Consider the following 16,265-nt stretch of genomic DNA (forward strand, 5'->3'; position numbering starts at 1 on the left):
AAAATGACACTTTGTGAACAAGTTTTGGAATTGCAAAAAAATTGATAATTTCATTGCAAATTTTTGAATCAATACACTTGAACATTAGAGCGTGATACAACACCACCTAATAAAAAGGAGTTGGAGTTAAAGAGTTTCTGTTGCATCCACTATATAGCTCGAAACTACAATAAACTATCCAAAGATCAATACTTCTTTTGTTCCTTTCTCACAGTCCCTATGCCTCTGCTGCCGGTCTTCATTGCTTCCAGCACCTATAAAATGGCAATTACTCGCATTAAAATAGCCACTTCACTACAGATTGACAAGGCAATTACAACACAATACAAATTACATGCATGAAATCTCATTGTCATTTAGAGCTATGCTTATGTTAATGAAATATGGGAATGGTGTTTATGTAAAGCATTCTGTGCTAATGAGTAAAAATTCAGAAAAATGACAGATAATAAAAAATGCAAACATCTCAAACCAAATAACATCTAGAACCTACAATCACCAACAAGCAAAATACTAACTCCTAACTTCAGAAGTAACTAATAGTCGATCACTAACATGAAAAATATGAACCGATTTATGAGGTTTCCTCCCAAAATTTAATCAGTGACCATTTCTTTGCTGAATGTTATAGACATCAAAAATATGTATTCTGTTGTGATATGGCAATGTTGAAAAACTAATTATAGTGGTGTTACTCTAGAAACTAAGAAATAAGGATGAGGGAAGAAAGAAGTAAATCTACTTACTAATGAATCTAAATTCCACTAAGAAGCTAGAAAGCTTTCAATTAATAAGAAACACTAATGTAGCAACTCTACCATAAATGACATAATTGACAATGCTTCAAGAAAGAAAATATCCAAACTTCTTAGATCCCACGTCTTAATTTCAATGTTTAGCAACTATGGTTAATGCAGATTCCGGTATGATGAACCTACACAAAAAATGCCTTGTGGATGCTAGAATAACTACCAGTCTACCATACAGGGCCTCTACAATGTATAAGTCAGAAAGTTCAAGGACTTAATTAGTTTCAAATTATGAAGGACTTGATTGAAAAAGAATTCAAAATTCAAGGACTAAATTAGATGAAACCAAAGTTGGAGGTCTTGATGTGCAATTCTTTTGAGACCAAACTGAAGAGAAGGAAAAAAGGCTAAGGAGTGTGCCTAAGCTCCCAATTTTGGACAACTGAGAGCAACCAAAGGACTAAGGTGCGCACCTCATTTTGTATTAGGCACGTGTCTTAGGCTGAAAATCAAGACCCCTGTGCACATTTTAATTTTTTAAGGGCTCTTCTTGTAATTTGGCTGGAACCATTTTTATTCTTTTTAAACACCCTTTCTCACCATTCTATCTTCATCTTGAACAAACCTTAGCCTAGAGGAGATAAAGAAGAATTGGAGAAAGGAGAAGATTCAAACTAAGATTTTGGAGTTCAAGGAAAGATTTAAGATTTCAACCCTATTTTTATTCAAGAATACATTTAAAAAAATGATTTCTCCTTTCATTTTGTATCTTTTCATTAGCTCCTTCATTTTGTAATGAATTTCATCACATTCTCCGTGTCCTACCCTTACTTGACAATGGGTTAAGGGTGTATAGTTGGGATTTATTAATATCAATATATTTGCCATTTAATGATAAGGTGCCATTGTTCTTGTGCATTTTTTTACTATGTTTACATTTTCATCATTTGTTTGGCCAATAGATGATTGGATTAGGTGGTTTGTGCAATTACTGAGAGATGGTTGTACTTTCTAGACCAAAGTAATTAATGTCCTAGGTTGTTTTAGGATATAGAGATATACTCCTAACCCTAACTGACCCATTGAGTTATTTTCACTACAATTTAATGCGGCTGGTTGTGTTTTTATCAACATAGAGATATAGTGGGTAAAGCGAATCAATTAAAGTTAGTTTCACTTGAGAGAGGTAACTAACTAAAATTGGAAAATTGAGTCTAACATTGGTAATTTATATTTTTGGTTTGTTGAGATATTAATGAAATGACGGTAAGGTGAAATCATAAATCCCAACCCATCTAAATTTTGGAACCTTTTTCCTTTCATAACTATTAATTAAATTTAAGCCTACAAGTATTTTTTTTTATTTCTAATTTTCAAGATTTAATTGTGTACACCTCTATCACTAATTTGAATCAACTTTCGTGTAATTGGAAGAAGCACTATTCGAGGGATCGACTCGGACTCAAAAAGTTCATTGTATTACTTGTAAGCGACCCATGCACTATGGTATGCACTTTTAGCGAACAAATTTTTGGCGCCGTTGTCGAAAAATGTTTAATTCAATTACAATCTTTGTTGATTCTAATTTTCACAATTTTACTTTTGGTCTTTTTTTTTTTTTTTTTTTTTTTTTTTTTTTTTTTTTTTTTTTGTAGTTTTTATATCTTTATAGTGAAACTGACTTCTTAATTTTGGTTTCTCTAGGTCTTTGGTAGTGCATGCTTCATTCGAGAAGTTTTGATCTTTTTGAACTTGATTCGGATATTGAAAGGACTTTCCGAAAAAGGCAATGAAAACAAAGAGAATTAAGATGCTAAGAACTAATTGAGATGGCAAACCAAGGGGGTAATGTGGAACCTAATGCTCAACCAAAAAATATTCCTCGAGGTGGCATGCCACTAGCTTTTGGTAACCTAGCAGGTAGGGCTCAAGGGCCCATTGTAAATGAGGAAGATATGCTATTTGGGGACTTCATGAACTCACCCGTGTTAGAGAATGAATCAAGTATTGTCTACCCTTCATATGGACATCCAAACTTTCAACTTCATTCGGATGTCATCAGTTTGTTCTCCAACACCATTCCATTCTATGGGAGAATTGGTGAGAACCCTCAACTCACTTGTTGCACGAATTATAGAGATGTTGGAATTTTTAAATATGAAGGCGTGAATGTGGAAGCAATCCGGATGAGGTTATTTGTTCAAACTTTGAAGGATAAGGCAGGGAATGTGACGCCAGGTAGGATAGTGATTATCCTATTGGTTTGTTGTAGCAGATAATTTGCAAGAAAAGAACGTCAGAAAACGCCCAAAAAATCAGAGAAAATACTCTGAATTCAACTCAATATTATTAATAATGCAGGATCCTCAAAATTAACCCACAAGCCGGGTTAAATAGCTGCGAAATACGAAATTATGGAAAAATTACCAAAAATGGCAAAATCTCGAAATTATACCAAAATAAATTATTAAGTAAAAGAAGTAAATTGCCAAAAATTTGGCTCAATTCGAGTTTTCTAACATATGGAAAAAGAAAAACGAAATATTACCATCAATAGTAAAAAATAACTTAAAATTGAATTTTGGAAAGGAAAACAGTGGATTTTGGGCTCGAAATTGACGTCCACCAAGCATAGCCGAAAAGAGCTTTTTGGATTGGGGTCATAATAGCGATTCCGATAACCGTAGCCAAAGTTATGGCCAAATTACCAAAGACGTGTCAATTCCCCCAATTAAGGAAATAATGGCGATTCACTTTCCATCTTTGCGCCGATCTGCCATCTCATGGTATCTTAGTGTCATCATCGTGCTATCTGACAAATCAGTATCACTCGACTCGGATCTTCCTGCATCAGAATGGCTTGAAACTTTATCGCCCTGAAGTATAAATAGTTGGGAGAAACTTGTTCAGAAATTTACAACCAAATTCTTTCCACCCACACGAGTAGCCAAACTCAAGCATGACACAACCACTTCCAACAATCTGAATTTGAGAGCTTTCATGAGGCTTGGGAGAGGTTTAAAGATATGCTTCGAAAATGTCCAAATCATGGAATCACAAGGGGGCAACAAGTGAATTATTTTTATGCCGAGTTAACTCTTTGCCGTTCAGATGTGGATTCATCGTCTAATGGCTCAATCAAGAAGAAGAGTATTCGGAAAGCATATGATCTATTCAAGGTCATAAGTGAGCAAAGTGCTATGTGGCCGGATAGAGGTTCAAAAGAGGGGTTGGTGAAATTACCACTAGACGTGGGGTGCAATTGCTCGAAATCACGGTGATACACCCGAAGGCTCAAATTGACAGGGCACCCATTGAAGAAGAAGGGGTTGTACAAGAACGTAATACAAAGGATGAAGCGACCAAGGAAGATGAATCGGAGCCATCAACATCAAAGTATCCAACACCGGTCAAGGCCTATGTGCCTCCTATTCCCCTCCTACAAAGGTTCTACAAATAGACATTGGATGCTCAATTTGGAAAATTTTTGGAAGTCTTCAAAAATCTACACATAAACATTCTCTTTGCTGATGCGTTGGCCCAAATGTCAAGTTATGCCAAATTTATGAAGGATATTCTTTCAAACAAAAGGAAACAATAAGAACATGAGACAATGATGCTAACGAAGGAATGTAGCGCCATTTTGTAAAAGAAGCTATGGCCATAAATCAAAGATCCAGGGAGTTTTATTATTCCATGCACTATTGGTGATTTAAATTTTAGTAAAACTTTATGTTATCTTGGTGCTAAAATTAATTTGATGCCTTTGTCTATTTTCAGGAAGCTGGGATTGGGAGAAGCTAAGGCCAGCACTGTCTCATTACAATTGGCTGATCGATCAATTAAAATCCTTAGGGTGTCATTGAGGTCGTGTTAGTCAAGGTGGACAAATTCATATTTTCGGATGATTTTATAATTCTTGACATGGGGGACTATGACATCCCTATCATTTTGGAATGATTGTTCCTTGCCACCGGTCGAGCTTTGATTGATGTAAAAGAGGGGCAACTCATTCTAAGAGTCCAAGATGAACAAGTTACATTCAATATCTTGAAGGCCATCAAGTATTCCTCTGAATCCGATTCATACCTTCGAGTGGACGTTGCTAATCATATGGTTGCCGATTCTTTTTATGGGCTTTCTAAGGATCATCTCGAAACATGTGTTGTCCATTCTTCAAATATCAAAGATAAGATCCTAAAGTTGAGCATATGGCACATTATTTGAAGGCTATACCTTCTCGGTCTTACAAGAGGACACCAAATTTTGAGGACTTGGAAAAGAGCTCTTCACTACCAATACCATCTCTTCAACAGGCACCTATACTTGACTTGAAGCCTCTTCTATCTCATTTGAGGTATGCCTATTTGGGAGAGTCATCTACACTTCCAATTATCATTGCTAATTCCTTAAGTGATTTGGAAGAAGACAAGTTACTTCGGGTGTTGAGGGAACACAAGGAAGCCATTGGTTGGACTATTGCAGATATTTGGAGAATTAGTCCTTCGGGTGTCGAGGGAACACAAGGAAGCCATTGGTCGGACTATTGCAGATATTTGGAGAATTAGTCCTTCACTATGCATGTATAAAATCCTTCTGGATGATGATTTTTAAACCATTAGTGGAGCATCAAAGGCGGTTGAATCCCAACATGAAAAAAGTGGTAAGAGCCGAGGTAGTAAAGTGGCTTGATGCGAACATTATTTATCCGATTTCAGATAGTGCATGGGTGAACCTTGTTTAAGTGGTGCTAAAGAAAGAAGGTATCATTGTTGTGGAAAATGAGGATAATGAACTTATGCCTACTAGACCCATGACCGGTTGGAGGGTATGCATTGACTACCACAAGCTTAACAAGGCTACAAGGAAGGATCACTTTCCCCTTCCTTTTATTAATCAAATGTTTGAGCGGTTAGCGCGGTATTCTCATTACTGTTATTTGGATGGGTATTCGGGCTATAATCAAATTCCAATAGCCCCAAAGGATTAAGAGAAAATTACCTTTACATGCCCATATGGTACATTTACTTATAGAAGGATGTCGTTTAGTCTTTACAACGCACCCACCACTTTCTAAAGGTGCTTGATGGCTATCTTTTTCGACATGGTGGAAAATGTATTGAAGTTTTTATGGATGATTTCTCAGTGTTTGGAGCCTCATTTAACGGATGCCTAAGCAATTTATAGATGGTGTTAAAAAGATGTAAGGAAACCAATTCAATACTTAATTGAAAAAAATGCCATTTCATTGTCCAAGAAGACATAGTTCTTGGCCATCGAATTTCACAAAAAGGGATAGAGGTTGACAAGGCAAAAATCCAAGTCATTGAGAAATTACCTCTACCAACCTTGGTGAAGGAGATAAGGAGTTTTTTGGGACATGCCAGATTTTATAGGAGGTTTATCAAGGATTTCTCGGAGATTGCAAAGCCGCTTTGCTCCTTACTTGAGAAGAACACTCCATTTGATTTTTTTCAAGAGTGTATTTATACTTTCAACACTCTTAAAGAGAAACTCATCATGGCTTCTATCATTGTAGCTCTGAATTTGAATCTGCCGTTTGAGCTTATGTGTGATGTACATGATTATGCCATTGAGCAATTTTAGGGTAAACAAGAGATAAAATCTTGCACGTTATCTACTATGCTAGCCAAACTTTAACCGATGCTCAACTGAACTATGCCACTACTGAATAAGAGATGCCTGCAGTGGTATTTGCATTTGATAAATTTCGATCTTACCTCACTATGTCGAACGTGATTGTTTACACAGACCACTCAGTCCTCAAGTATTTGCTAGCAAAGAGATGCCACGCCTCGGTAGATCAGATGGGTACTTCTTCTACAAGAGTTTGAATTGGAAATTTGAGATAAAAGGGGATAAAAAATGTTGTTGCCGATCATCTGTCTTGACTTGAGCAAACCGAAGAAGTAGTGGATGGGGAGATAAATGAAGAATTCTTTGATAAACAACTCTTGCAAATTATGCATATTCTACAAACCATTTATACACCATGGTATGCAACCATTTGAACTTCCTTGCTAGTGGTATCACTGTCCTAGATCTATCTTACCAACAAAGGATGAAGTTCTTTGCCGACATCAAGCATCATTTTTAGGATGATCCTTTGTTGTTCAAACGGGCCCAGATCAAATTATTCGGAGATGTGTACCGGAAGAAGAAATGGAGCAAATCCTTGAGCAATGTCATTCCTCTCCCTATGGTGGTCACGTTGGTACCATAAAAACTACATCAAAGGTACTTCAATTCAATTTCTATTGGCGTACCTTGTTTAAAGATGCTTACACTCTTGATTCCAAGTGTGACAAATGCCAACTCAGTGGTAATATCTCCAACCGAAATGAAATGCCTTTGAATTCTATATTGGAGGTGGAGGTTTTTTGTGTTTAAGGTTTAAGGTATTGATTTTATGGGACATTTTCCTCCTTCATTCTCAAATCAATACATATTGGTGGTAGTTGATTGTGTGTCAAAGTGGGTAGAAGTGGTGGCTTTATCTACTAATGATGCTCAAGTGGTAGTAAGCTTTTTAAAGAAAAACATTTTCTCTCATTATGGCACCCCCGAGCTATCATTAGTGATAAAGGTAAACATTTTTGCAATCGTCTCTTTGATTCACTATTGACCAAATATGGAGTAAAGAATCGTATGGCCACTCCTTGTCAGCCCCAAACTAGTGGCCAAGTTGAGATCTCAAATCGAGAGTTAGAGAGGATACTTGAATAGACGATGAGTGCCTCTAGAAATGATTGGTCCAAGAAATTGGATGATGCATTATAGGCTTACCTTACCACGTTCAAAACGTTCATTGGTATTTCTCCCTATCGTCTTTTGTTTGAAAAAGCTTGCCACCTCCCAGTAGAACTTGAGCAGTGGCCTTATTGGGCGATAAAAGCTTTGAATTTTGATGTCAAATCGATTGGTGAGAGAAGATTGCTTCAATTGAATGAACTTGATGAACAATGCTTTGATTCATACGAAAGTGGCCAAATTTATAAGGAAAAGACAAAGACATAGTATGACCAAAACATTGTAAAGCGGGACTTCTTTTTTGGGCAACAAGTTCTTCTTTACAATTCTCGACTCTGATTGTTTCCTAAACAGCTCCGCTCGAGATGGTAGGGTCCTATCACCATCGCTAAAATTTTTTCACATGGAGTGGTTGAACTTCATCATGAGGAAAAGGGAAACTTTAAGGCTAACATACAACGGTTGAAACCATACTTTGGAGGTGATTTTTCAAAGGAGAAGTCATCCATTCCTCTTGCCAATCCGGAGTGAACAAGGCCTATAGTTGAGCTAGGGACTATAACCAAGCGCTTGTTGGGGGGCAACCCAACTTTCTCATCCTTACACATTATGTTACTTGTGATTAATACTTCTGGTTCTTGATATATTGGAAATTAAGATATATCAATAAGTTATGTTAATATAAGGCAAGAAATAGAATCAAAAAGAAAAAAGTTGTTGATAATACTTTTGCATATGATGAATCATATCATATTATGAATAGTGAGAAACCAAAATAAAATGATGGTATCATTCTAAAATTAGTTTACTAAAGAAACCCGAAGTTTTTGGATGCGATCCTAGTAAAATCAAACTTACAAAGGATACTTGAGATTCTTGGATCTATGGTCTGAACACCTAAAAGTGTGTACCCATGTGAAATGAAAAGGAAAAAAGTAAAGTCATAATATAAAATGTACGACCCTTTACATATTGAATTTCACGAAAAATTGTATAAATAAATAAATTATCATGTGATTGTTAGTGAACAATGCACGATATTTGATATTTATATAATAAATATGATTATAGTCAACTTATCTTATATAAATTTAATACTATCCTTGAAATATTTAATTTGCTTGAAACATAATTCAAGTAATATTATCATGATAAATAGTAAATACGTGATGTACATTTTTTTCTTTACCAATGGTTTGTCCAATTGAATTTTTCTGATAATGTTTTTAACGAGACAATTTTTGTAGCATACTTAAAAGAATAAATGCAGTTTTTTTATTTATTAAATTTTCCATAGTATTTTTTCTAATTGCTTTTGATGAGGTATATTTTGTAATGAATTTATCCTCAAAATAATATTTTGATATCCCTATAACATAAAAGAGGGAGTTTGTTTGTTTACTGTTAATAGGAATGCGTGCCTCTACCTCTAGCTCCACCTTTTTTTTTTCGTCATTTATAATTATTTTTGGAACGTAAAACGACATCATAAGATAATGTAGGAAAAAAACTTTTTTACTCGCAACACCCATACATCTGAGTACAGACACCTCACACAACCATCATCTCCATTCTCTTCTCAGAACTACTAGATCTTTTTAATTCACCAGTTTCCCAGAAAATCGTCCATACTTCTCCTTCCTTCTCTCTTTTCTTTTTCTTTCTCTCAAGATTCTCTCCATAAGCTACGTAATCTTGCCGGAGCTTTTCGATTTAGATTCAAGCCTCTAAGCGGATGTAGGTATTCTTGAAGAATGGGTTTACAAGTGTTTCACTGACGGAGTGTTGAATGAACTAATTTTACTGTTTCTTTTTCTCTATGTTTTGATTTTGTTGGTTTGTATTATCTGTGGTGAATGATTTTTGTTTCTTCTTCTTGTTTTTTTTTTTCCGACGATTGAATTGATGATGCTTTTTGTCCTTCCTTCTCTTTGAAAAATTGAAATGAAATCTTCTTCACTTGACTGATAGTCATTTTCTCATTAGGATTTAATGGTGTACACTAAAATGGGCAAAATATGTCTGCAGAACAGGATGATCATGATGATTCGAGCTCAAGCAGTGTTTGGCACAATACAAGTGGGTACAACAGATGGGTAAATTTCATTTTTACATTTTTTTTCACTCTGACTTATTTGTTAAAAGTCTTTGAATTAGAGTGAAATAAAAGAAAAGTGTATTATTTAAAAAAAAAGGAGGAATAGAGAAATGGGGAATGGAGATATGGTGAATCGAGGCTTACGATGAGGCCCCCAAAGGTTAATTGATTTGTTTCTTTCTCAATTCTTTCAATTTTAGTACTCTGACAATGTTAGTTCCCATCATATTTTAGATTTTGGAAATATTCTGAAGAAAGAACAAAAATAAACCACTATTGAATTTTTGAGATTTCCCAAAATAAAATTTTAAAAAAGGTTTGTGTCAGAAGCAAACAAACTCTGATTAGAAGCCAATATCTAGCAGCTTAATCTGATGAAGTGCCTGTATGCATGTTACCAAGTAGTGTAATCATAAAAGTTTACATATAAGAAATTAATCAAGGTTGATGATGAAAAACAACAATTGCTGGAGAGTTGTATAGAAATCTTATAATGATACTTCACAAGCTTCTTTGCCAAATGATTCCCAACCATCGTCACCCTTTTTTCCTCCTGTAAATAATCAATCCAAAATTTTTACATTTTTTGAAAACTTAAATGATCGAAAGATATTGTAGGATATGGAGCTGTGTTCAATTACTAGAAAGTTGCACATAGAATTTTGAAATCTGGGTATTGCTTTATTTTGGTGGAGAAATGGGAAGTTCGAATGAAAAAAGAGTTACTGCTGTGATCAATGATCATGATGGATGGACCTACAGAAGGTATGGTTTTTGTTTAAATTTTTTTATTCTTTCATCTTTAATTAACTAATTGTGCTATGTATGATTGCAATGTGGTATTGATTAGAATTTGATTACTCCTAGATGAAATAATGAGTTCTTTTATTATAATTGATTATAACTACTGGAAATATTTTAATTTTAATTAATGTTTGGATTGAATAAGATTACCCTTTTCTTAATATTATTATTGATACTCGACTTTTGGCGTATAAAATTCAGGTAGAGATGAGGACCTTATGCTAATCAGAGTATTTTAATTGTTAAGGCTATACTTCGGTAAAAATTGGAATTGAATCGAACCAGTCCTTTACTTGTCTTTTTAACTCATTTTGGGACATGGGATATGTGTTCTATTGGTGGTATGAAATCAAACAGTATTTTTTTTTTTTTTTTAATTGTTCGAAGTTTAATGTCATTAGGATTTCATTGCCCTTAAGTTGGTTGTAGTCCATTTAAGAGAGGTGCATGTACTTATAAAGCCTGTGCATGTATAAACCATTGCTAGATAGCATTTGAGATGCCCCAATAAGTCTAAGCTATTTGGAAACAAGATATCATTCCGATTGTGGCTCAAAATTTCTTCAACTATGTCTTCAATTTATTCAACTCTGGGACCCATTATGCCGAATATATATACTACAGCTTGGAAGTTGAGTGCCTATGTAGAAATTCTTAAATTTTTTTTTCTCATTTTATGTTCTCTAGATGTTTAAGAGAATTGGTTTGACAATACAATTTGGTTTTAGAATATATTCTCACTTCAAACATATTTAATGATATATTCTAATTAGCCAACATTGCGATAGGTGGAATTCAAAATTTTGGGCAATTGACTTTAGAATTATGGTCGAACATATCCCTGATTGTATGATAGCAGGTGAAATTTGAAAACCCAAAATTAACAACTTTCAGTTCAATGTTGACAAAAAGAGAAAGAAACTCAAGTTCCAACTATATATTATCTTGCAATCGGGAAGGAGAATGAGAGTGGGGGTAGGAGAGAAGAGAGTCATTCATGTTGTAGAGGACTCGGTTGCAACAAAAGCAAAGGTTAATTATACCCTTATAACTCTTCTAGTAAAGAGGAATTTTCTTTGCCTTGAGAATAATGAATTAATTTGAAATAAATAATTTAGCATAGTTATTAGAAGCGAAGTTTCAATAATTAGTAAGATCCTATGTTATGCAGCTAATTTAAGCAAAATTAAATGACAAAGAGATTGAAAGGATAAGTGTCCATGAAGATGGGGATGGAGTTAAAGCAACAAAATCGACCTCCCACATGTTTTGCTAGACTTCTATGGCTTCTGACACCAGCAACAATGATGGATTTTTTGTTTTTGTAGGGCTATTGAAGATTGTTTCTCACCTTAGGTTTGACATTACTCTATCCTTTTAGCATCTTATTGCTAACAGCAAGTGTAATTTACTTTTAAGCTCACTCCAACAATGGTTTATGCAGAGTTTACCTACTCGGCACCATAGGAACCCTCTTTCTCTCTCTCTCACACACACTCCCTCTTATAGTAGTTTTGTAATGTAAATAGAAGCTGCTTGAGGCAGATTATTTTCTATAATTATTATGGAGAGCCATAATTTTTTGAGCTGGAACTCGAATTGGAATATACTTTGAAAGATATAGGAATTGGAACTCTATGGATCAGTTGGTAAGAAAAAGAGAGAGAGAGAGAGAGAGAGAGAGAGAGAGAGAGAGAGAGAGAGAGAGAGAGAGAGAGAATATGCTGAGAACATAGGGTTTCATCACCAGCAAAATTATGAAACTGTTAAAAAGTAATTGCTTTTACTATTAGCTTTATTATTTCTAGACAATTCACCAGTTGAAAATTCATTTTGTATTTATAATTTATTCTCTAATAATAACCTAACTCAAAAATTTGAAAATGTGAAAAAAATTAAACGGGGCAAAAAGTTGCCTTGTCCCCGCTCCATTCTGTTGCCATCCCTACTTGTACAGCTCTCTCATGTGTGGGGAGTCCATAGAAAAAAATAATAATAATAAAAATTGATAAGCCTCTTATTGTGAGGGGACTATACCATGCTATACATCAAGCACTTTTGAAACTTATTCCTCGGCTACATCATTTCATTTTTCCTTTTTCTTTTTCCAATCGCACAATCTTTCATAAAATAATATTATACGTAAATCAAAATTTTTTTATTCTTCTTCAACCACTCATTTTTTTCAAAAAAAAACATTATTCTACCATTTTCATTTCAAGAAATGGGGTAGTAAGATGATGATGTCAGATGGACCTCAACTTGACATCATTCAGTTCAAACTCATTTCTTTGGTACCTGCCAGCAACTGCATTAATGTCACATTTTCAGTCTCTGCTTATAGGTAGCCAATAAATTTGGTGGCCATATCATGAAAATATATACCTCCCTGATTGTAGCCAAACGCCTAGTTTCTTGTTCAACTCGACCCAACTGTGCTTGAACTCTCTCCTTAACCTCCATTTTCTTCTTTTGAATCTCCTCCTCTTTAGCCCTAAATGTCAAAAGAGCAGATTTCAACATTTCTTCCTCTTCTTTTGTCATAATCCCAGTGAAACTCAAACTTCCTGAAATCTGCCCTGTTTGCATCAGAGACTGTTGGGTTTCAACTGACCTCTGATTTTGCATTATTTTTTTATTTTTTTTTTAAAAAAAAAAAATTTCTCCTCCTCCTTCTTCTTTTCTTTTCTTTTCTTTTATCTTTTGCTTTTGCTTTTGCTTTGGAATGACTAATGATGAAGGCTCCCACTTTGTTGCGTGTTTGCAGGTCTTAAAATGGTTAAAAGTTTTCAGGGCAGGTTGGCTTTGGTAATTCTTTGTGACCCACAGGAGAAGAAAAATAATTAAGAAGCCTTTCCTGGTTTGATAAAGACAGTGTATGTGTTGCTACTTGAGCATCAGAATGAAATGGTCCAACTGCCAACCACTTCCAACGGATAGATTTGCATTTGGATATGTTTATTGAAATATGTTTACTGTTAGCTTTAATTTTAGATATTTGAGTTTTTATTATTTCGGTCGATTTTTATTAGAAAGTAATTGTTTTTAGATATATAGGAGTTTTTACTGTAATGGCATAAACAACTATTAATTATTATGTTTCTAAATTGAGGTTTTATTTTCGCTTATGCCCCTTTTGGACGAGCTCACCTTTTCTATTCACCCAAACTCCTTAATTTTACATCTATGTATTTTTCTGTACCTGTGCTATTACATAGTCAACTACACCATGTCACGTGCTTTGCACGTGCGTCTTACTCGTATATATATAACTCCTGAAGAGATCAACAAAACCTTGTTTTAATCATTATGTTACTACAATTATCATGTTTTATTCCATTAGGTTTTCTTGAAAACATTAACGTATTAGATATCAATATTTAAGGCATTGACATACAAGATGTAAATTGCTTGGTACAAGAATTGAAATTAGGGGGAGTAAATGTACTACTTTTCCTTCAATCAAGTTTTGTCACATTGTGTTTTCTTGACAAGGTTTTAATGAGACATTATTTTACTACATCAAATTATTTATACTCTTTCTTTATTTGTCGACATTTTTGTCTCATCAAGTTTTTTGTCAAACGAGGTTTTAATGAGATAGTTATTGTATAAATAGTCATTCAAGGGAGAATGTTGTAAATATAGTGAAAAACCTATCGTTCGACCCAACTAACACCTAGAGGGGGGGGTGAATAGGTGTTCTTGCGGAATTAAAAACTTTTTGAATAATTCATGCAACAAGTCACACAAATTATAATTTGTTCAGATTAATTCACGTGCTTTATCTACCTATGTTGGATTACCATTGACAAGTAAATAAATTAAAGCGGTAAAAACACAATAAACATGTTGACGGAGAAACCCAACTGGGTAAAAACTCCGGGCACAAGCCAGTAGAAATTCATTATTGTAGAAACCAACTTACAGCACGCCAGACATCATTGACACTCTCAATTTTCTGACCTCCTTGCTGTATGAACTCAAGACCCTCCTGGATTTTGTAGATCCGTGCTAAATCCCAGCCTTGTATAATTTCTACCTCCCGTGAATCGCTACGCACTCCTGCTCTTCAAGCAAATCCTTCCCGGATCTTCAAACTGATGATCGTCTGGAAGTTTAATTGGAGTTGTGAGACAGGTGTTTTGGTGTTTATGGATTTGATGTTTTTACTCAACAAGCCAAAGATTGGTATGAGAACAATGAAGGATTTCTTTGGCTTTTGATCCTTGGAGAGAATGATTTGGATTTTTGGTTGCCAAGGAATTGAAAGAATATTCAAAGTGTTTTCAATGTGAATTTTCGGGTTAATGAACACGAATCGGACGTTTGGTATATATAGAGGTCGATATATGGTAATGTGGAGCGTCAAACATTCACGAGCGTTTAAAATTAGAATTGGCTAGGTAACACGGTCGCTCGAGCGAGGTACTGGCGAGCCTCGAGCGACGTACATTTCGCTCGAGCGATGGCTCAGCGTGAGTCCAGCGAAGTTGGTTCTGCAATTGTGGCTCGAGCGAGGTCAGGGCGAGACTCTAGCGAAATCAAAGCACCGCTTGCATCTTCGAGGCATCCCACACAACCCTAGACCTAGCCTATAAACTTTAGTTAATTGCAACTCTAGACCCTGAACTATTGGACATTGACAATTTGGTCCTTGGTCACATATTTGTCAATTACATATTTTCCTAACAAACTCCCCCTTTGGCATTCTGTGACAAAAACACATTTGACAGTCAAGGATAAAAAACAAATTGACTTCAAACTACCAATCTATTCTATCACATCAGCAATATCTTGTTGAACTTGTTTCCTGAAAAACAAAACTCAAATACCACGTGAAAAAGCATGTGAAATGGAAACAGTAAATATAGACAAGATATAAATCATATATCATTAACCAGATTAAGAAGCAATAATAATGTATGTCTAAAACACCAAAAACAGACATTAAGATTGCCAAAACATCAAAAACTTAATCTAGTTATAAAATGACATATATACATCAACTTTATATCACAGTTATCAAAAAATAATTATCTGCTCCAATATCTATGCAGCTCCAATATCTATGCAATCTACTCCATATCTCAATCTACTCCCCCTTTTTGTCACAAAGGGCCAAAGAAAAGCGAAAGCAACAAAATGAACTAGAAGCAGCATCTCCAGCACTGGAAGAATCAGAACCACTCTCAGCACTCGTGCTCTCCTCCAAATGATCTCGAATCCAGCTCAACTGACGCTGATAGACAGCAAGAGCACGGTGAAACGTAGACATCTCGGCTGACTGACGTCCGAAACAACACGTAACTGCATGATCTTAGCTATCATACGAGCCTGGTGCTCGATTAGTGTAGACATCTGACCTATAAGCGTCACCATGGTGTCAACGGGCAGAGAAGCCACCCCCGGAGTAGAAGTAGATGTCGAAGCAAACGCAGAGCTAAGAGGCATAGCAGAAGGAAAAACTGGACGAGGAGGGAGAAACACACGGGAGCCCCCTGTAAGAATCTCAGTAATAGGATCAAAGGGCTCCGAAGGATCAAAAACATCAGGGGTCGCAGCCGGAGCGGTAGAGGAAGATGACAGTACATGAGATCGACTCTAATGAATGGTTTGCTATCCAATCGGACGTCCTATGCGACAAGTCGAACCCTCCGAAAAAGAGGCACCCAAAGACAACGCAACCCGATGAATCAAACAAGCATAAGGCAACCCGATCCGACCCCCAGGAGTACGAAAGGAAGCCAGAATATTCTGGCACACAAAACTAGAAAAGTCGATCGAGTCCCCATGAAGAAGGGCATACAGAAAACGGGTACGTACCATAGGTAGAGAAGAGG

The 16,265-nt window shown here is 35.5% G+C and overlaps 1 long non-coding RNA gene across 2 annotated transcripts; it reads left to right on the forward strand.

Moving 5' to 3' along the window:
- Positions 1-9,003: 9,003 nt before the first annotated feature.
- LOC111365463 lies at positions 9,004-13,550 on the forward strand. Of its 2 annotated transcripts, none has more exons than XR_002697460.1 (4): positions 9,004-9,257; positions 9,507-9,616; positions 10,237-10,383; positions 13,190-13,550. It is a non-coding gene; the product is annotated as an uncharacterized LOC111365463 (long non-coding RNA). The 2 variants fall into 2 exon arrangements; XR_002697459.1 differs by having other exon boundaries at positions 9,006-9,257; positions 9,549-9,616.
- Positions 13,551-16,265: the final 2,715 nt, after the last annotated feature.

This window comes from Olea europaea, chromosome 17, assembly GCF_002742605.1.
Source record: "Olea europaea var. sylvestris chromosome 17, O_europaea_v1, whole genome shotgun sequence".
NCBI lineage: Eukaryota > Viridiplantae > Streptophyta > Magnoliopsida > Lamiales > Oleaceae > Olea > Olea europaea.